Below are 22,273 nucleotides of genomic sequence, written 5' to 3'. Positions count from 1 at the left end.
CATTAAAACAGCAAGCAGGAAGGATAGGGAGAGAGAAAGAATATAAGAGCAAGAGAGAGCAAAAGAGAACTGTGCTTAGTGAATAAATGTTTACTGACTACAGGCGCAAGCTATGCACAATTTCTGTATCTGCTCAATTTCTACCTTTTTATTCCATTTGAATCTTAATGAAGCTGAATGAATGTGAATAAATTCTTCCAAATCAAGCTGCTCAGTCATCATGTTGTGCAATATTTGTAACCCAATTGTGACCCCTGGAGGATAGTTGTAAGGCTGCTGCTGTCTGTGTGTGCGTGTGCACGCTGATGGAGGGGTAGTATTTGAAGGCCTGTTCACAGTAGCCAATGAGGTTTCCCCAAAAAAGCACTGAAATCACAAACCCGTAGTTTGAAAGACTAGTGAGGAGGAGAAAGATTTGTAAGTGGCTGAGTTCCTGTTTGAATTTCATTTCCTCCTAATTAACTATTCTGATAAAAATAAAATGCAGAATGAATGGAGAGGGAAAAAAGAGCATAACAGGACAAGTAACAAGACTCTTTTTCTGATCATCTCTACCACTGTTACCAATACTGCCACTCTCATTTCATAAGCTTCTCTTTCTTCCTATAAGTGATATTTGTGGAGATGGCAGCATTTGCTGGGGGAAGCATAAGAACATAGGTTTAAGACATTTGAGAAATGTGGAAATAATATATGTATCAGCCTCCCAATACAAAACTAGAGATTGCTGAGTTGTTAGAACTACTATCCTGGCAGTGACATCAAAGAACAATGAGGTGCATTCTATAGCGGTTCAGGTGACTACATAAACTGTCCCCCACAGGAACAACTCTTTCTATTTTAATGAGCACAGATTAATTGGCACTTGTATTTTCAGCTGTGTGGGGGACATTGCTGTGCACAGAGTGGCTGCTGTATCTGGTTGCAGAGAGTCACTACGATATTGACATCCTATCACTACATCTTCATGGGCATGATATTTATTGCTTTGTCAAATGCTTTAGGGAGTTTGGGCACACAAAAGAAACTACAGAATGCAAATTGCTGTTGTCATTCTCCAGGGCATCTCCTGCTGATAGTGTTGATGCACATAGTCAAACTGCTGTGCTTTGCTTTTGGGTGATTTGTTTTTACTAAAGAAAATATATGGGGCCAAAAATGTTTTTAAGGTGATTTGAAAAGCCAGTTCTTACGTTTAGGGTTCTGTATTACTGTCATAAATATAAAGGGAAGGGTACCCACCTTTCTGTATACAGTACTATAGAATCCCTCCTGGCCAGAGGCAAATCCCTTTCACCTGTAAAGGGTTAAGAAGCTAAGGTAACCTCGCTGGCACCTAACCCAAAATGACCAATGAGGGGACAAGATACTTTCAAATCTGGAGGGGGCGGAACAAAAGGCTTGTCTATCTGTGTGATGCTTTTGGTGGGAACAGATCAGAAATGCAGCCTTACAACTCCTGTTAAGTTAGTTAGTAATCTAGCTAGAAATGCGTTAGATTTCCTTTTGTTTAATGGCAGGTAAAATAAGCTGTGCTGGATGGAATGTATATTCCTGTTTTTGTGTCTTTTTGTAACTTAAGGTTTTGCCTAGAGGGATTCTCTGTGTTTTGAATCTGATTACCCTGTAAGGTATTTACCATCCTGATTTTACAGAGGTGATTCTTTTACCTTTTGTTTAATTAAAATTCTTCTTTTAAGAACCTGATTGATTTTTCATTATTCTTAAGATCCAAGTGTTTGGGTCTGTGTTCACCTGTACAAACTGGTGAGGATTGTTATCAAGCCTTCCCCAGGAAAGGGGGTGTAGGGCTTGGGGGGATATTTTGGGGGGGAAGATGTCTCCAAGTGGTCTCTTTCCCTGTTCTTTGTTTAAAACGCTTGGTGGTGGCAGCATACAGTTCAAGAACAAGGCAAAGTTTGTACTTTGGGGAAGTTTTTAACCTAAGCTGGTAAGAATAAGCTTAGGGGGTCTTTCATGCAGGTCCCCACATCTGTACCCTAGAGTTCAGAGTGCGGAAGGAACCTTGACAGTTACACTTTAAGAAGCTTCTAAACCTTCCCGCACATGCTGAAGAGCTTGAGATTATAGTGGTGTTGTCAGGTTGTTTCAGGACGAAACACAGAATCTGTTACTGGGGTCTAACTTTACTCAGGGAATCTGTAACCCAACTTTTTGCAGGGTAAAACATGAAACTTAAAACTTAGATGAATAAAGGAAGAATTGATTTTCAGATATTCAGGGCTGCCAACTCAGATTTATTTACACTGAGATGCCTTCAGTCAGGTTAATTTTAAGGCAGTTTTAAAGTTATTTACAATAAGCACAGACACACCAAGGGGAGATGTGCAATCACATCACTTCAAGAGAATCACAGGGAGGTGTCTCAGGAAGGTAGAATGGCTCCTGAAGTTCCTGAAAATGCACAGGCTGAACATCCAATACCACACCACAGCAATTTGCTGTCGGCGCATAGGAGTGGGGGGAACCATGGCCCCATTCCTTTCAGCTTTGCCACATCCTATTATGGGTGGTATGGATTTCTCCCTGCATGCCCCCTGAGCACAGGTATTGAAATTTGGCCTGACCCTTACATGGGCCATGCAAGGGTTAGGGTGGGAGCTCTATCCCTGCCTCCCCGCATTAATCTATTTAAGGCCAAGGCAGATTAGCCATAAGGACTGATTTTTGGAATGTGTTTCAAGGTGACATTTGAGGTGCTGTTCATAGTTAAGGGGTAAATGTATTGCTCTGGAAAGCTGGACCAAAACTCTTCGGCAAGGCCTCTGGCTTCTGTAGTAGATGGGAAGTTCAACAACAGTTTCAGGTACCATTCCAAACTTCCAGTATTTAGTGAATTCTAATGATTAATACATCAGCACGGTTTAGTATATCCCTGCATTTTCCATCCATACTGTGTGTGTGTGTGTGTGAGAGAGAGAGAGATATTGTAGACATTTTCAGGGCTGAAACTAGAGGTTTTGGTAGCTGGGAAGGAACCAACTGGCAGTTCATAATCATAGAGTTTGAGGCCAAAAGGGACTGCTCGATCTTCTAGTCTGACCTGTACATCACAGGCCACCAACACCACCCAGCACCCACACAATAAACCCAACAATTGAAATGACACCAAAATATTATGAGACTAGACTATTATGTGGCATAGGCAGAGAATAAGAGGGACTGATACAAACCAGCGCCCAAGGACTGCACAATGGTGGGGAAATCATTAAGTGTGATGTATCCAAATAATCTTGGCAAGTGACCTGCACCCACATGCTACAGAGGAAGGCAAAAACACCCTCCCCCTTCCAAGGTTTTGGCAACAGAGGGCAGATAAAGATATTTGGCATGGCCAGCTGGATGCTTCTGCTACATGCTAGTGGTGTATTTACTGTTGATTATATATATGTGTGTGTGTGTGTATACATACACACACATAGAGAGAGGGAGAGAGAGATGCAGCATATACATTGTCATCTCAATTTCAGAGTTAACGTTCTATTGAGATTAATGGGTCAATTCATGTGTCTCTTAGAGGTATTGTTTCAGGCAGACTCATGAAAACAATGTAACATTGGTTTATATTCAGCTGAAGATTTTAAGGATAATGCATTTGTTTTGCAACCATAAGGAGTAGAAACTTTTTTTTTAAATAAAGCTTAGATTCTGCAGAAAGAGTTGGGTATATCAAGGAATCATGGAACACACAGGACGACAGAGATGAGTCCAAACCAAAAGGGAGTTTGATCTGAGTGGGAGTTCATTGCTGAGTGCCAGACTAAGACATCAACTAATGGTGGTAGGTGTTAAAAAAGAAAACTTTCTAAAAGATACCTTAACAGTGAATGGAAGTCTGCCAAGATGTGGTGACAGAGTGCTCTGATCCTCGCAGGTTCTAACCACGGAACAAACATTGCAGATAGGAAAGGATGCAAGGTGACTGATGTGGAACATGAGCAATTGTCCACTTTATGAATGAAGACCATGAAGGCTGTATATGTATGAAGTACACTCCTTTTCTTTTCTGAAGAGGGAGAAGGAGGAGCTGGAATGGTAGTTGAGGTGTGTTAGAGAGAAATGAAGTTTCTGAATGGAGACGGAAAGGAAATTATCATAAGGAGGGAAATGGCAGATCGACACACTATATGGAAAATTGAGGCATGTGACATTAAAAAAAAGAATAAAAGATGCAGGAAGGGCAGGAGAGAAATATGTATGGAGACACTTAATTTCAGTACCTGCTATAGGTATATTGTCCTCAACAAAACAGAGCAGAATCGGACTACTAAGCACTCAACCAGTTATTAACAGACAAGTAGTGAAACTGGAGCCATGGTAAAAAAAAGAAGTAATCCTGATTGGTGACTACAGAGTGGGAAATGGGGCTTAAAAATCTGAGGGTCATATGAAGGAAGTGGGACAGTCAGATGCCTTCTGGCAGCACAGCAAATGATGTCAGAATAAGTGACTGATTAGCTTGAAAAATGCTAAAGGAATTCTTACTGATTCTAGTAAGATGTGGTGATAGAATGACAGCACTGAAAGAGTATTCAGTAAAATCAGGAATTGTTTCAGGGAGCTGATAAAAACATAGAAGATGGGGTGATGTGAGATCCTTTTTATTCCAAGCATGAGAGAAGGAAGGGATAGACTGCTACTGGATGCACCAAAGAAATAAAGAGAATGGTTTTGGGGTTCATGGAAGATTGGAATGCTGTGATGAGAGGTGGCCGTTTAGAATTTATGATCTCCATTTCAGCAGATTGGTTAGAAACCCTTCTGGGTTCAAAATATGTAGCATTTATCAAGTGAACGTCAAACTAAACAGGAAATGAGAAGGGGAGGGACACTTTTGCCCAATTCAAACTATCTGGCATTATTATTTGTGTAGTGTCTAGACCCCTTCCCTCAAATGAGATCAGATCCCCATTGTGTAAAGGCTTGTGCATACACATAGTAACAGAAATTCTCTAATCTTACAATCTAAATGGACAAGAGAAACAAATTATGGGTTGTGAAACAGGCATAGAAAGGTACAGTGACTTGCTCAAGGTCATACAGCAAGTCAGTGGCAGAGTTGGGGATAGTCCAGTGTCCTTTCCACTAGACAGTGTTGTCTCTGCTGTTTTAACATGCACAAATAAACAAGATGCAGTGCTCTCAAAAAGAAACTAAAGAAGAAGTATATTAACATTATAGTATTAATCTATACATAAATGCAAGGATTATGGGAAACAAGAAAGAAGATCTAGAAGTGTTACTAAATGATGGTTTGTGAACTGGAGGGCATAACTGAAAACTAGTGGGAAGATTCTCATAACTGGAATGGCAACACGGATGATTGTATTGTGTATATAAAAAGAGAGAAAGAGGAAGTAGAGGTGGAAACCTGATGCTATAAAAACAATGTTATCAAGACACAGTTTCACAATAGCTTGGAAATAATGTGTTGTGATTGTCATGCAGTTCCAGAATATTAGATATTAAAGTTCATCTCAGGGATCACCTGGATCTACTGAAAGCATCATCCAGTACTATAGTGTAAAATACTTAGCCATCAGAGCCTGCCAACAAAGCTCACAATGGTGGACCTCAGTTTGCATATCATGTGCTTGAAACTTTTTATGAAGATAAAGAGTGTGCATCTTGTCAAATCAGCACTGTTGCATCTAGCTAACAACATCCAGCTAAATCCCCCGTCACTAGCCTCAGGGTTACTAGACTGTATGAGGTCAGCCAGAATTTTCATCAAAGTGGACCTTTAGGAGGCTTACAACCTAGTGTGCATGAGGGCGGGAAATGAAGGGAAGATTGCCTTTCAAACCTGCTATGGGCACTTGAAATATTTACTGATGCCATTTGATCTGACCAGCGCTCCTGTAAACTTTCAGCACTTCATGAACGATGTATTTAGCAATGTCTTGGACCAGTATGTGGACATCTATCTCGATGGCATACTTGTGTTTTCATATAATCCTGAGCAGCATTGTTACCATGTTCATTCCATCTTGGGAAGACTACATAAATTGTTAAAATGTATTTTTCATTAATCCTCCACAGAATTTTTGGGTAATATCCCTTGCTCTGTGGGCATTAAGATGGATCCCCAGAGGTGGAGACTATCCACAGCTGGGCAGTGCCCAGGTCCCCCCAGAAGTTACAGTTCTTCCTGGGTTTTGTGAATTTTTACCAATCGTTCATTCCAGGCTTTTCAGGGTAAATAGCCCCCATGACAAACCTCCTCTACAAGGCCACCATATTTGTTTGGCTGCCTGAAGCTCATCGTGCTTTTGAACAGCTCAAGTCTGCTTTCACCACTGTCCCATTCTAGTACATCCAGACCCGGTCCAGGTATTCATATTGGCTGCTGATACCTCCAATGTAGCCAATGGGGCCATATGTTAGAGGCATGTCCACAGTCAGTGTTGCAGCCCTGCACCTACTACTCACAAAAAGTCACCCCACCAAACGGAGTTATGAAATATTACATAAATAACTGCTCACAATTAAATCAGCCTTTGAAGAGTGGTGCCATCACCTGGAGGGAACCCAACACCCAGTGGAAGTCTTTTCTGACCATAAGAACTTCGAATATCTGCATAAGGCTTGAGCCTTGAACCAAAGACAGCTCATGTAGGTATTATTCTTCTCTTGATTTGATTTAATCATCACCTGTCACCTGGGAAACAGGAATGGGAATGCCGATGACTTATCCTGAACAGTCAAATATTACCAGGAGTGCAAAGAGCCTAACCAAGAACCGCCCTGTCTCCTAAAACCTCACAACTTCCTTAGTGCCATAATACCAAGACTTGCTTGATGTAATTGGATCTGCTTTGTGGGATGATCTGTTAGTCCAGGAGATGATGGAACAGCCTGAGCAAATGAAAGTCAGAACCGAAATGCAGTGCTTCACACAAGATAGGATCACATACCTCAATGGGCACATATATGTTCCACTGGGGTTTCCCTGGCTAGAAGTGCTCCATCTCTGCCATGACACTCTGTTGGCACCATTTTGGCCACCTTTAGACTTACCGCACAGCTTCCTGTTTCTTCTGGTGGCCCTGTATGCAAGCCAGAGTCTGTAACTATATTGACTCTTGTGACCTGTGTGCATGCACCAACACTCCACAAACTAAGCCTCTTGGCACCCTAGTATCGCTGGAAACTCCACTTAGACCTCGGGCCTCAATTGCCATGGGTTTCAGAGTGGGAGTCCCTGACTCTGACTGTCAAACAATGGTTTTGACTGTTGTAGACCAACTGACTGAAATGGCAGACTTCATATTCCATGATCACCTGCCCTCTCCTGAAACAATGGCTCAACTCCTAGTGGTGAATGTTATCCATCTTCATGGGTTTTCACTCTATCACCTCGGGCAGAGGACCACAGTTTGTCTCACGATTTTGGTGTGAAACGCTCTAGTTAATGAACATATGAACAGGCTGTCCCACAAGCTAGACCACCAGTTCCTTGGATCATTCCATATTGGTCAGCAAATCAACCCTGTCACCTTGAAATTGCAGCTCCCTTGATCCCTTAAGATACATCCTGTTTTCCATGTATCCCTTTGGAAGACTTACACAGAGGACCCTTTGCCCAACCGATCCCAACAGACCCCCGCTTGTCCAGGTCCAAGGAGACCACACTGTCTTTGGCTCTAAACTGCAGAGGGTAAGACTCTACTACCTAATTGATTTAGAGGGCTATAGTCCTGAAGAGTGCTTCTGGGAACTTGCTGCCCATGTCCATGCCCTTGACCTGGTAAAAAGGTTTCATCAAGACCACTCAGAGAAACCAGGGTTGGTGCCACCCAAAGGAAGGGTGCCCTGACGAGGGGGTAATGTAAGGATCCATGGACTAGAACCCAGGCTGCAGAGCCTAGGACAGCTGATGTTGCCACTGAGAGGGCATGCACAGCCACATCCAGGAAATATTGTGGCAATTAGGCGTTGCGGGAAGTACTACCCAAAGAGTCAAGAGTGGCAGAGTAGCCAACCACACTATTTAACCCTGGAAGCTGCCCCAGGAAGTTTTATGGGCAACCATACAGACTTCTGGTGGTGCTGTGACTCCCGATCACACCTTGCCTTCTGATCTCCAGTCTTTGACTCTAGCCTGGCTCTGACCCTGACTGTTGCCTTCTGATTCTAGCCTGGCACTACCTTTGATCTCTGGTCTCAGACCCCAGCCTGACTCTGACCCTGAATCTTGCTTATTCATCCTGGCTCTAGCGATTCCTCCAATCTTTGTTCACTGACTACTGTATTGTGGCCATCCTTGATGTGTGGACACTGTGACCACTAGGCCAGACCACCTACAACCCAGTCCCTTACATTCCGGAAGGCCCAACCGCTTCAGATGGAAGTGGATACAGGAGCTGCAGTACCATTTGTATCAGATGCAGTGAGTCATAATAAACTTCTGTTGTAGTCTATCAAAGTTGTGTTGTAGACATTCATGGTCTTCAGAGCAAATTTGACTTGAATAATTGCACATACTCTGCATACGTTTTTGATCCATATATGTCTGTTTGTATCAGACAGTAGAGTGTAGAATCTTTCCTTCCCATCGTGCTCAGAATGAGTACAATCTGGTAGTTACAATTACAAAATATTTAAATTATTTCACGGCTCCCTGTTTTACTCAGATTCCTGAGTTAACATATTGAATAAAAACTGATCAAATGATGGAGATTTATAGGAGGGAGAAACATAAGAAGTAATCAAACTAAAAGAGGCATAGGAGTGATAAGAGCGTGGACATCAAATTCTATACGTTTGTAATGTGATATGGCAGCAGAAAAAAAAAACAGTGCAATTTTGGGCTGCATTCCCAGACTCATCACCTTATAAAGAAGGAAGGTAAATTCCTCTCGAAATAGCTCTGGGAGTTAAGCCTACACTAATACATAGATTTGGGCACCTCATAACCAGAAAATAAAAGGTAAATTGGTGCCTTAAAAACAAACACAAACACACAGCCACACACACACATTATGGGGTTGGAAGAACTAAATATGTGTATTTGGTCAAGTGATGACTAAAGTGGGAGCATAACAGTTGACAAATAGTTGGATAATGTTAACACCAAAGATGGAGAGGATATATTTAATGTGGTACACAGATAGTATGGAGATGAAATTAAGAAAGGGAAAATGGGGACTTAACACCCATAAAATGTTCTTAGCAGTGAGAAGTTTTTGTCTGAGGATTTGATACTCAAGGGAAGTGATGGAAACCTCAAAGCCTGGGATCCTTTACATCTAGACTAGAACAGTGTACTGTAGGGAATACTCTTGCACCAATGGGGAGATTTATTATATTATTGTAGTCTCTTGCTGTTATTTCTATATGATTCTGTGATTTTTTTTTAAAAATTGTGAATTATTCAAATTGTTACAGTTCGTGACAATCCAGAATATTTGCTTTACCATATGCTTATTTGTAATTTTTAAGCTTACACACATATAGTCGATAAATGATTTGGATGCTTGATCTGTTTTTTGTTTGTTTTTTTTAATAAGAACTTCCTCATTCACTTTAATTGAAAATGTCTATTGGAAGCTTAAGTGGGTCCTGGCTGATTACAAAGTTTCCATTGCAGACAAATTTGCACACACAAGGAAACTCAGAAGTATTCTTGTTAGGAACAGTCTTGCTGGAAAAAAAATAGATCAAGAGAACAGAGATGATGCATTATGACAGCAGAGGTCACTTTAAAGGAACTAACATTGAGCAGGGTTTGAGGGGGAGAAAAAGCCAATTGTTTTAGAGGGAGTTATCAAAACAAAAATGGTATATAATTTCTCTGTCAACTTTTGAGATCCCTTAGTAATCATTTATCATTCCCAGGAGTTTCCTCATAAGTGTCCAGACCCAAAAAAGGCACTAATGCAAACTGTAATAAAGAATCAGTAATGAGCAGCATAAAGCAGATGTGCAATTGTCTCTCTTCATCTGGAGCTCCTGGATCTGGAGCTTGTTAGCTAGTTAATTTTATAGTTAGAATTAGTTAGTAGTTTGTTAGATAGCTGTAAATCTTTGGTTTGGAGAGAGTGGAGCTGAAGAATATAAAGCCCATTTTTTATAATATGCGTGTCGTGTCTGGCATTTTTCCAGCATCTGACACACATACCAACCTGGCATGTTTGAGAGAGGGACACTCACCTTCAAAATGCTTGATTTGTTCAACTTTTACATGAGCTAAAAAGGAACAATGGAACAGACAGTTTTATTACAAGAAGTGCTGTCAGGAAAACCACCCAGAACCGAGCAAGTACAAGGTCTGAACGCGTCTCAGAGACCAGCATCATCTCTGAGTCTGGAGGGAAGAAGGACAAACCTTCCACCTCAGTACACATTACTAAACGGTCTCTAAGTAGAAAGGATTCAAAGAGGAAAACTAATGTGGTTTCGGACTCTGTTTCCTGAGCCATTCTACTACAAAAGCACACAGTTGTTATGGTGAGCATGAATGCTCAGTCCTTGTTGGTGTCAGTCTCTTTGCAAACAGCCAGTCAGTGAGAGAAGGATACTTCTGACCCGCGGGTCTTCAAGCGTATCCTGGGTACATTTTCTTGTGGTAGAATCAGGAGACATTCTTCTTCAAATCCAGTTGTGTCAGATTCAATGAGCCAGTTCCAAAAGCAAGAGCTAAGGAACTGATGATGTGGGGAAAGATAAAGATGTGATAACTCAATATCAATCAAGGACTCAATATCAGATGCATTTCTAATAAATTGGGATCAAGGCTTAGTGTATGCATTTTCCTCATTCAAAGACAGATAAACAAAATAATACAAGACAAAGCCAAGGTAATTTTAATAGCACCAGTTTGGGCCAGACAACAGTGGTACCTGGACTTAATTCACCTATCCTGAGCGTTAATTAAACCTCAACCACTAGAACCAGATTTGTTGACGGGACAACAAGGGATGGTCTGTCACCCCAATCTTCAGTCTCTTCATCTAACGGCATGAGCAATAAGACTCCGGAATTATAGAAAAGTCTTGTTCATTAGAGGTGTGAAATATACTGCTAAATTCAAGGAAAGAGTCCCCATGAAAATACAAACATAAGAATGGCCATACTGGGTCAGACCAGTGGTCCATCTCGGCCATACATCGCCCAGTATCCTGTCTTCTGACAGTGGCCAATGCCACATGCTTCAGAGGGAATGAACAGAACAGGGCAATTATCATGTGATCTATCCACTGTCATCCAGTCCCAGCATCTGGCAGTCAGAGGCTTAGGGACATTCAGGGCATGGGGTTGCATCCCTGACCATCTTGGCTAATAGCCATTGATGGACCTATCCTCCATGAATTTATCTAATTCTTTTTTTAATTCAGTTATAATTTGTTAGTCATAAATGAGAAAGATTTTTATGGTGGATTTTCATGTATGATATAGAGCAGAGGTGGGCAAACTATGGCCCGCGGGCCACATCCAGCCCACGGGACCGTCCTGCCCGGCCCTTGAGCTCCCAGCCAGGGAGGCTAGTCCCCAGCCACTCCCCTGCTGTCCCCCTGCCCCTGCAGTTCAGCCAGCACGGGAAGGGGCTGCACTGTGGGGGCAGGGGAGAGCAGGGAGGGAGGCTCACCTGCAGCCACAGGGGAGCAGGTGGGCGGTGCGGGTGGCACGAACACAGGCAGAGGACTCAGGAGGAGCACCAGGCAGCCGCGCATTTGGCCAAAGAGAAGCGGCGCTTTGAAGGGGAAACGTCTGCGTCTCTCTGGCTGCGTGGCTGCCCCTGCTCCTCCTGAGTCCTCCTCCCCCGTTCGCAGGGCCGCATTCTGAAAGGGGCTTTGGGGGGGGTTGAATAGGGGGTGGGGTCCCAGGAGGCCTGTCAGGGGGTGGGGGTGTAGATAGGGGGCGGGGCAGTCAGGGAGCAGTGGGGGTTGGATGGGGAGTTGCTCGGGGGGTCGGTTAGGGGCAGGGGATCCCAGGAGGGGGTGGTCAGGGGACAAGGAGTCGGGGGGTTGAATGGGTTGGGGGTTCTGAAGGACGCAGTCAGGGGGCGGGAAGTGGGAGGGAGCGGATAGGGGGTGAGGGCCAGGCTGTTTGGGGAGGCACAGCCTTCCCTACTTGGCCCTCCATACAGTTTTGGAACCCTGATGTGGCCCTCAGACCAAAAAGTTTGCCCACCCCTGATATATAATGGGCATATACAGCGCTCATTAATTATCTATTAGAATATTTATTGTATCTTAAGAGAATGAGTCTTTGACTATCTTCAGTGAGGGTTCATCTCTCAGACATATCAGCATACCATGTACATGTGGACAGTAAATAAATATTTATTCATGATGAAGTTAAAAGGTTCTTAAAAGGTCTTAATAATTTTTATCCTCCAAAAAGACACCCTGTGCCATTTTGGGATTTGTACATAGTGCTTTCACAATTGATGAAACCTCCCTTTGAACCTTTGGGAAATTATACATTGTTCCATTTGTCTATTAAGACTGTTTTTTGACAGCTATCACTTCAACAGGGTGTATAAGTGAATTGCATGTGTTAATGGCTGAGCCACCATTTACTGTTTTTCATAAAGATAAAGCAATTCTCAATACACACCCAAGGTTTTCATCAAAGATGGCCTCAGATTTTTTTTTTTTTATAACCAGTCTATTATTTTACTAATGTTCTTTTCTGAGCCTCATACTTGAGATGGAGAAGCTAACTTATATAGCCCTGGTCTACACTAGAGTTAGGCTGATGTAAGGCAGCTTACGTCAACCTAACTGCAAGCGTTTACAGTAAAATGTAGTTCCCACTGATGTAACTCTCCCACTACACCGCATAAGAGGCGAAGGGCTTAGGTTGATGTAATTAGGTCAACACAGTGTCAGTGTAGACACTGCATTGCTTACATCAACTGATGCTGCCTTTCAGAAGCCATCCTACAATGCCCCACAGTGCAAGTTAAATTGGTGCAAACGCTCCTGGTGAGGACGTGCACCACTGACACAAGTAGCATAGTGTGGACATGCAAAAGCCATTTAATTACTGTGGTGGCTGTACATCGACATAACTTAGATCAACTTAATTTTGTAGTGTAGACTTGCCCACATGCTAGATGTTAGAAGGGCGTTAGTCTTTTGTTTAGATGTGACTAAATGATTTAGATAGTCTCCAGAATTGTTTATTGTGCATGAAAAGAGGAATAAGGGTAAAGCTATTTCTGTGCAAATGCTCTCAAGATGGGTTAGATTTGTATTCAAGAAGCTTATAAACTAATGATCTTTGTCTCTTCCTCAGGAAATTAAAACACATTCAGCTAGATCGAAGACAGCCTTTATGGCTTCTTTTTAGACACATTCTTCTAATAGAGATATGTAGAGCAGCAATTGGAGTTCAATCCATACTTTCGCTAAACACTATTTGTTCAATTTGGAATCTAGATCTGATGGAAAATTTGACAAGGTAGTTCTGCAGTCCGTATTCAGATAGGACTCTGATCTCACTATTATCATAGAATCATAGAATATCAGGGTTGGAAGGGACCCCAGAAGGTCATCTAGTCCAACCCCCTGCTCAAAGCAGGACCAATTCCCAGTTAAAACATCCCAGCCAGGGCTTTGTCAAGCCTGACCTTAAAAACCTCTAAGGAAGGAGATTCTACCACCTCCCTAGGTAACTCATTCCAGTGTTTCACCACCCTCTTAGTGAAAAAGTTTTTCCTAATATCCAATCTAAACCTCCCCCACTGCAACTTGAGACCATTACTCCTCGTTCTGTCATCTGCTACCATTGAGAACAGTCTAGAGCCATCCTCTTTGGAACCCCCTTTCAGGTAGTTGAAAGCAGCTATCAAATCCCCCCTCATTCTTCTCTTCTGCAGGCTAAATAATCCCAGCTCCCTCAGCCTCTCCTCATAAGTCATGTGTTCCAGTCCCCTAATCATTTTTGTTGCCCTTCGCTGGACTCTCTCCAATTTATCCACATCCTTCTTGAAGTGTGGGGCCCAAAACTGGACACAGTACTCCAGATGAGGCCTCACCAATGTCGAATAGAGGGGAACGATCACGTCCCTCGATCTGCTCGCTATGCCCCTACTTCTACATCCCAAAATGCCATTGGCCTTCTTGGCAACAAGGGCACACTGCTGACTCATATCCAGCTTCTCGTCCACTGTCACCCCTAGGTCCTTTTCCGCAGAACTGCTGCCTAGCCATTCGGTCCCTAGTCTGTAGCTGTGCATTGGGTTCTTCCGTCCTAAGTGCAGGACCCTGCACTTATCCTTATTGAACCTCATCAGATTCCTTTTGGCCCAATCTTCCAATTGGTCTAGGTCCTTCTGTATCCTATCGCTCCCCTCCAGCGTATCTACCACTCCTCCCAGTTTAGTATCATCTGCAAATTTGCTGAGAGTGCAATCCACACCATCCTCCAGATCATTTATGAAGATATTGAATAAAACCGGCCCCAGGACCGACCCTTGGGGCACTCCACTTGATACCGGCTGCCAACTAGGACATGGAGCCATTGATCACTACCCGTTGAGCCCGACAATCTAGCCAGCTTTCTACCCACCTTATAGTGCATTCATCCAGCCCATACTTCCTTAACTTGGTGACAAGAATACTATGGGAGACCGTGTCAAAAGCTTTGCTAAAGTCAAGAAACAATACATCCACTGCTTTCCCTTCATCCACAGAACCAGTAATCTCATCATAAAAGGCGATTAGATTAGTCAGGCATGACCTTCCCTTGGTGAATCCATGCTGGCTGTTCCTGATCACTTTCCTCTCATGCAAGTGCTTCAGGATTGATTCTTTGAGGACCTGCTCCATGATTTTTCCAGGGACTGAGGTGAGTCTGACTGGCCTGTAGTTCCCAGGATCTTCCTTCTTCCCTTTTTTAAAGATTGGCACTGCATTAGCCTTTTTCCAGTCACATATTCTGGATAAGAGTACTGTTTGTTAATCTGTCTCATGAGCGGGACTATGCAGAGGACACTCAAAAAAAAAAAGAGGGTTACTTGTCTGCAACCAGCGCTCTTTAATATGGACTCTGTATGTTCACACTCCTGGCTCACCTTTCTCCCACTACCTCGAAAAAGGAGGTGAAGGAGCTGAGGCAGCTAGATTGTCACATCCCTTATATACCCTTGCATTAGAACGTTCAATGTTCACTGAGGGGAGGGATGAAGGAGGTGTGTGAGCACTCCAGTGGTACTGCTAGTTAGAGTTCTACTGTTTAAGCTGCACCAGTCAGAGCATCCCATGAGTGGGACTATGCAGAGTCCCCCTCGAAGAACCCTTATTATAGGAAAGTAACCTTCATATTCTGAACTTCTTTTCATGTCTGTGTCAGATTGGGTACGTTTTCCCCTCTGGGTGAAATAATGGGACAAATAAATCAATGGAATTATTGCCATTGACTTCAGTGGGGCCAGGATTTCACTGCTTGTATCTCAATATGCTCTCTCTATCCAATTGATTTTCTTGTTGTCTCTGCAGCAGATCCTCAGCTAGTGTAAATTGTCAGAGCTCCATCTGTTCCTACCTAATACAGTTTCCAACCCTCTTCTTGACTGAACTGATCCATGTTTTTCCTGCTTCCACTGCTACTCGTATCTAATCCAAATTCCCAGCTTCTTTCCACACAGTTCAATACCTGATCCTTTTTCCTGCCCCCATTACAATCTCTGAGACAGTTCAATTCTTTAAATGCTTTCTTGTTTCCCCCCTGACACACGTTAACAATCGCAGGCTCAAACCAAGTCCAAACTCAAATCGTCTGTCCTTGTCTCATTTCAATCTCCTTTTCCTCTTTGCTCTAAAATATTGGGGCCCCCAGCAGGTCTGCCATTCCCTAGTTGCCACTCAGCTAAAACTTTCTGTCATTTTTTGATTTCCCTTTTAGCTGCACTGTAAAATTATTACTGAGCTTCTGAAACTCCAGAGGATAGAAAATAAGCAACTCTAGATCCTCTGCTTTCTGGGTTGCAGCTAGCAGAGGGGGTAGCAGATCTGCCGGGCCCTGCAGATCTTCAGAGACATAAAGCTATGTCTATATGGCATGCTACTTTTGGCAGCGTGTAGAGTACATACATGCATAGTCCCCTTAGCACAAGTATAAATAGCAGTGTAGCTGGTGGGGCATGACTTAGGTGAGTAAAGGCATGACTGAAGGCTGTGGTTACATATGTGAATACATATTGTGCACATTCTGTTCATGCCCAAGCCATGCCTCCAATCTACAGTGCTATCATTAGCAGTGTAGTGTCCTGTGGCCTTCCCATTGCCTGTCTCCTCCTTAGGAAAATAACTGGCTGCTGGAGCCTTCCCCTGCCACAGGGAATGACTCTAGCAGTGTTGGGGCAATGAGGAAAAGGGCCACCAGCTCTCCGCTGCTGGAGCCTTCTCCTGCCACAGGGAAAGACCCTGGCAGTGGGGAAAGACTCCAGCAGCTGGAGAGCATGAGGGAAAGGGCCCAGTGGCTCCCAACTGCTGGAGCCTTTTCCCACTGCAGGGAAAGACTCCAGCAGCCAGAGGCAGCAGGGAAAGGTTCTGCCAGCTCCCCATTGTTGGAGGCTTTTCCCACTGCCTCCCCACTGCCAGAGCCTTTCCTCCCCACAGTGAAAAGCTCTGGCAACATGGAGCTGCTGAAGCTTTTCCTTGCTTTTTTCTCCTTGCAAGAGCCTTTCATTGACGCATGTAGCTACACACCACAATGTGGACACAGTAGGATTTTCACTGTAGCACGTAGTTACAGATACCCTACATGTTTCCGCCAGTGGTGTGTAGTGTAGCCCAAGAGGAAGGAAGGAACTAGAGGAATGTATTGTGGGAGTTGTAAGGAGGAAGGGAGCTAGAATCATAATGAATAGCTGTGCAGGTAGGTTGTTGGTGGAGGAGTCAGGAAGTCCTGTTGAGGTTTCTGGGGGAGCATGGATTTGGCTCAAATATTTCAGGACAGCAAAACTTTGTGAAGTTTGCCCCTGGAGTATGCTAAGCATTCAGCTTGGTTTATGTGGTTTTAGCCAATAACCTCATATTTGAGATATTGGATCTTAAAATATCATTCTCTCTCTCTCTCTCTCTCTCTCTTTGTAAAGTTAAGTTATTGTAAGTTATTCTTAGAAATTTCTGAAATATTAGTTTCCATTTTTCTCTTCTTTCAAGGGCTATACAGTTGGCTCCTGGTACCAAAGTTCCTGGTTTTACAGGGGAAGCGATATGAAAGGGAATACCAATAACATTTTTTAAAATGTTAAAACATTTCTAACACAGTTTTTGTGTAAACTATTTGATGTAAAAAGTCATGATGGTATGGTGTGGTAGAAAAGATTTTATTGGTATGAGTCTGGGTTGTGGTGGATAATCTCATCTTGACTTCACAATTTGTTTGTTGTACAGCTCATCCCAAACTCTTGCCAATAAATTTTTTTTCCACCACATTGTCTTATATTCTCTATCTTTCCCATATCAGTCTGTACATTTTTGTCTTTTACAGCTCCAAGCATACTGTTGGTGACTAACAGATAAATGCTATTTATGTGTGTATATGTACAGAAAAATTATATGTACTGGTGACCTTTTTTCTTTTTCACAAGTACCATTTAGCCTTTATTCATACATCATTCTCCACACTCTGGAAATAGAGGTTCTATCTTTTATTTACCATATAATACCATAAACATTTTGTTTTACTGTTTAAGCATGAAATATATTAGAGTGGGTGAGCTTCAGTAAAAGAAAAATTAATCCAATTTCAGAAGATCTTACTGTTTCTGCTGTCAGAATTGTACAGTTAAAATATATCTCATTGTACTGTAGATGGGAATGAATTAAATTTGCCTGTCTGATATATATCCTTGAAAATAGTCTTTGTGAAAGTACCTATTGTTTTTTGTTGGTTCAGCTGGGGGGTAAGATATGTTTGAGATGGTTGAAGAAGCAACAACAAAAGCAGAGTGAATATCAGAGAGGTTGGAGGGATTAGGATTGTGGAAGCAGATGAGCGCAGGGACCAGTGATGATGATGTGTTTAAATCTTTTTTGTTTTAAACAAAATTCAATTTTTTTCTTAAGTGGCTCAAAATTCTTTTTAAAAAAAACTTCTGGTGACCAATAGAACTGCAAATCTGCAGTACATTAATGTAACTTGTAATGCAAGGTGACTTGAGGAAAATGTAAGAAGATGGATAGAAACCCCACAGTTCAAGGAGCAAAGAGATGAGCGTAATATCAAATTAAAAAGAGGTGTGAAAGCTTGCAGAGACCCAATCAAAAGGGACAGTAGAGCAACTGTGACCCACTATGTGAGCTGTCAGGTGAGTTTCGAAATCTTTCTTTACAAAGTGGTGATGCTTCTCTGTTATTAAATGGAATGGAACTTTACTGAATGCATCTTTCTAAGAAAGTAAATAAGCAGAAGATTTAACAAAAATCCAAACAACATTATCATTTAGAGAACCAAATTGGGAAATATTCCAGTTCATTTTTCAGACTTGAGCGCTTCCTTGGATGGATCTCATTCACCAACATAGCGGCAACAAAATAAAAAAAAAGAAATACTTAAATATGCTCAGAATTATCAAAATTACAAGTTAAAAAGAAAACACACTGTATTTGAATCTTGTGAGTTAATACTATGCAATTAAGGAAGGTATATGAAGAATTAGGCAACATACTTCACTATTGCACTCAGCTTTCTTGTGTGCTCCAAATGTCTTCTAGAAAAGAAGACACAGAGAAGTTAAACTGATATGGTGGTTCCAGTTTTCAAAACATGCTGATGCATCTATTTAGCCGTACAAAACCTGTATTTGCAAGCATTTGGCCCTTTGTGCATACTATACGTTTAATTCTTCAGGAGAGTGTAGAAGCAGAATGCAGAAACACAAACTTATTAGTGCCTTCTGCATAAGCCTCCAATGTTTTGTTCACTTGTGTATAAGAGGACCATTCTGTAAATGTCGTCCTTTATCACTGCAGAGACAATAAAAGCAGCATCTCCAGAAGCTTTCACTTGCTGTGGAACTCGTTGCAGATCTCATTTATTTAAGTGAATGCAAATGAAGGTTCATTCTCCTGTTTTTCTGAAGGATTGATGCATTAGTGACTGGTGAGCATTTCAGTGTCAGTCTCCAGAAACGAATGGAGGAAGATCAACTCAGAATAAGTTCATATCTCAGGAGGCCACAGGATTTAATCTCCTTGTGTCTCTTTGTGCGTATGGCCTGGTCTACACTCTGAGTTTAGGTCGAATTTAGCAGCCTTATCTCGATTTACCCTGCACCCATCCACATGACGAAGCCCTTTTTTTCGACTTAAAGGGCTCTCAAAATAAATTTCTTTACTCCACCCCGACAAGGGGATTAGCGCTGAAATCGGCCTTGTCAGGTTGAATTTGGGGTACTATGGACGCAATTCGATGGTATTGACCTCCAGGAGCTATCCCAGAATGCTCAGTTGTGACCGCTCTGGACAGCACTCTCAACTCAGATGCACTGGCCAGGTATACAGGAAAAGGCCCACGAACTTTTGAATCTCATTTCCTGTTTGGCCCGCGTGGCGAGCTCACCTGCACAGGTCACCATGCAGAGCTCATCATCACAGAGGACTATGCAGTCCCAGAATCGCCGAAGAGCTCCAGCATGGACTGAACGGGAGGTACGGGATCTGATTGCTGTATGAGGAGATGAATCCGTGCTGGCAGAACTCCATTAGAAAAGACGAAATGCCAAAATATTTGAAAAAATCTCCAGTGGCATGAAGGACAAGAGGCTATAACAGGGACCTGCAGCAGTGCCGCGTGAAAATTAACGAGCTCAGGCAAGCCTACCAAAAAAACAGAGAGGCAAAAACAGAGAGTCACTCCGGTTCAGAGCCCTAGACATGCTGCTTCTATGATGAGCTGCATGCCATTCTAGGAGGTGCAGCTACCACTACCCCAACCCTGTGCTTTGACTCTGTCCAAGGAGTGGGAGGAACACGGAAGCGGGTTTTGGGGGGGAGGAAGATGAGGAGGAGAAGGAGGAGGAGGAGGTTGTAGATAACTCACAGCAAGGAAGCGGAGAAACTGGTTTCCCCAACAGCCAGGATCTGTTCATCACCCTGGACCTGGACCCAGTACCCACCGAACCCACCCAAGGCGGGCTCCCGGACCATGAAGACGGAGAGGGACCTCTGGTGAGCGTACCTTTGTAAATATGGTACATGGTTTAAAAGCAAGCATGTTTAGTGCTTAATTTGCCCTAACATTCGCGGCCAGTACAGCTACTGGAAAAGTCTGTTAACGTGTCTGGGGATGGAACTGAAATCCTCCAGGAACATCTCCGTAAACCTCTCCTGGATGTACTCCCAAAGCCTTTGCAAAAGGTTTCTGGGGAGGGCAACCTTATTCCGTCCTCCATGGTAGGACACTTTACCACACCAGGCCAGTAGCACATAGTCGGGAATCATTGCAGAACAAAGCATTGCAGCATATGGTCCCGGTGTTTGCTGGCATTCAAACAACATCTGTTCGTTATCTCTCTGTGTTACCCTTAGGAGAGTGATATCATTCATGGTCACCTGGTTGAAATAGGGTGGTTTTAGAAAGCAGACATTCAGAGGTGCCCATTCGTGCTGGGCTGTTTGCCTGTGGCCGAACAGAAATCTTCCCTGCTCTTAGCCATGTGGTGGGTGGGAGGGGTGAAGCCATCATCCCAGAGAATTGGGTGTGGGTGTGTGTGGCGGGGGGGAGGGGGGTTAGTTGGGTTTCTGCTGCACGTGAACCCGCAAACCACAGCCCCTCCCTATAAATTGCCAACACATTTTTAATGGCCAACCCAATGGCTACTTTGTATGGGAAATGAGGGTGCTGCTGTTTGAAACCATTCCCACATGTTATGAAGGTTAAAGAAGCCAAAAGACTGTGGCTTACCATGGCTGCCTGCAAGCTGAATTCTGCTGTCCGGCCCTGTGTGAGTGATCTCTCACACCAAACCGGCATACCCTCAATAAGAGGCAAAATGCGACCTTGTAATGAAAGCACATGTGCTATGTAATGTTAACAGCAAGGTTTACCATGAAAGAGTGTACCCATTGTTCTATACAATGTGTCTTTTTAACTACAACTCTCCCTTCTTTTTTCCTCCACCAGCTGCATATGTTTCTCCTTCCCAGAGGCTAGCGAAGATTAGAAGGCGAAAAAAACGCACTCGTGATGAAATGTTCTCTGACCTCATGCCGTCCTCCACACTGACAGAGCACAGCAAAATACGTGGAGGCAGACAATCTCAGAGTGCAGAAAAACACAATATGACCACGAGGAGAGCTGGCGAGCTGAAGATGGTTGGTGACGTCAACTCGCTGAAAGAAGGCAGGAGTCAATGCTCAGGCTGCTGGAGGATCAAACTCACTTGCTCCAGCGTATGATTGAGCTGCAGGAAAGGCAGAAGGAGCACAGACCGCCACTACAGCCCATGTGTAACCAACCGCCCTCCTCTCCAAGTTTCATAGCCTTCTCACCCAGACGCCCAAGAATGCGGTGGTGGGGCCTCCGGCCACCCAGCCATTCCACCCCAGAGGATCTCCCAAGCAACAGAAGGCTGGCATTCAATAAGTTTTAAAGTGCTGTGTGGCCTTGTCCTTCCCTCCTCCATCACCCCACCCAGTGCTTCCCTCCTCCACCACCCCTCCCGGGCTACCTTGGCAATTATCCCCCTATTTGTGTGATGAATAAATAAAGAATGCATGAATGTGAAGCAACAATGACTTTATTACCTCTGCAAGCAGTGATCAAAGCGGGGAGTGGAGGGTGCTTAGCTTACAGGAAAGTAGAGTGAACCTGGGGTGGTTTTCCATCAAGGAAAAACAAACAGAACTTTCACACTGTAGCCTGGCCAGTCATGAAACTGGTTTTCAAAGCTTCTCTGATGCGCACCATGCCCTCCTGTACTCTTCCAACCGCGCTGGTAACTGGCTGCGCATAATCAGCAGCCAGGCGATTTGCCTCAATCTCCCACCCCGCCATAAATGTCTCCTCCTTACTCTCACAGAGATTGTGGAGCGCACAGCAAGCAGTAATAAAAATGGGAATATTGGTTTTGGTGAGGTCTAACCGAGTCAGTAAACTGCGCCATCATGCTTTTAAATGTCCAAATGCACATTCTACCACCATTCTGCACTTGCTCAGCCTGTAGTTGAACAGCTCCTGACTACTGTCCGGGGTGCCTGTCTGTGGCTTCATGAGCCATGGCATTAAGGGGTAGGCTGGGTCCCCAAGGATAACTACTGGCATTTCAATATCCCCAATGGTTATTTTC

General features: G+C 43.4%; 1 protein-coding gene across 2 annotated transcripts in view; it reads left to right on the top strand.

The window, feature by feature from the left end:
- The window catches only part of PRKN (parkin RBR E3 ubiquitin protein ligase), a 1,259,259-nt gene that overhangs the window by 267,656 nt on the left and 969,330 nt on the right, over positions 1 to 22,273 (top strand). The gene's annotated exons all lie outside the window — the stretch shown is intronic.

The sequence above is a fragment of the Lepidochelys kempii genome, chromosome 3 (genome assembly GCF_965140265.1).
Source record: "Lepidochelys kempii isolate rLepKem1 chromosome 3, rLepKem1.hap2, whole genome shotgun sequence".
NCBI lineage: Eukaryota > Metazoa > Chordata > Testudines > Cheloniidae > Lepidochelys > Lepidochelys kempii.
The sequence above is the reverse complement of the archived record's forward strand: the minus strand, read 5'-3'. Positions and strand labels throughout refer to the sequence as shown.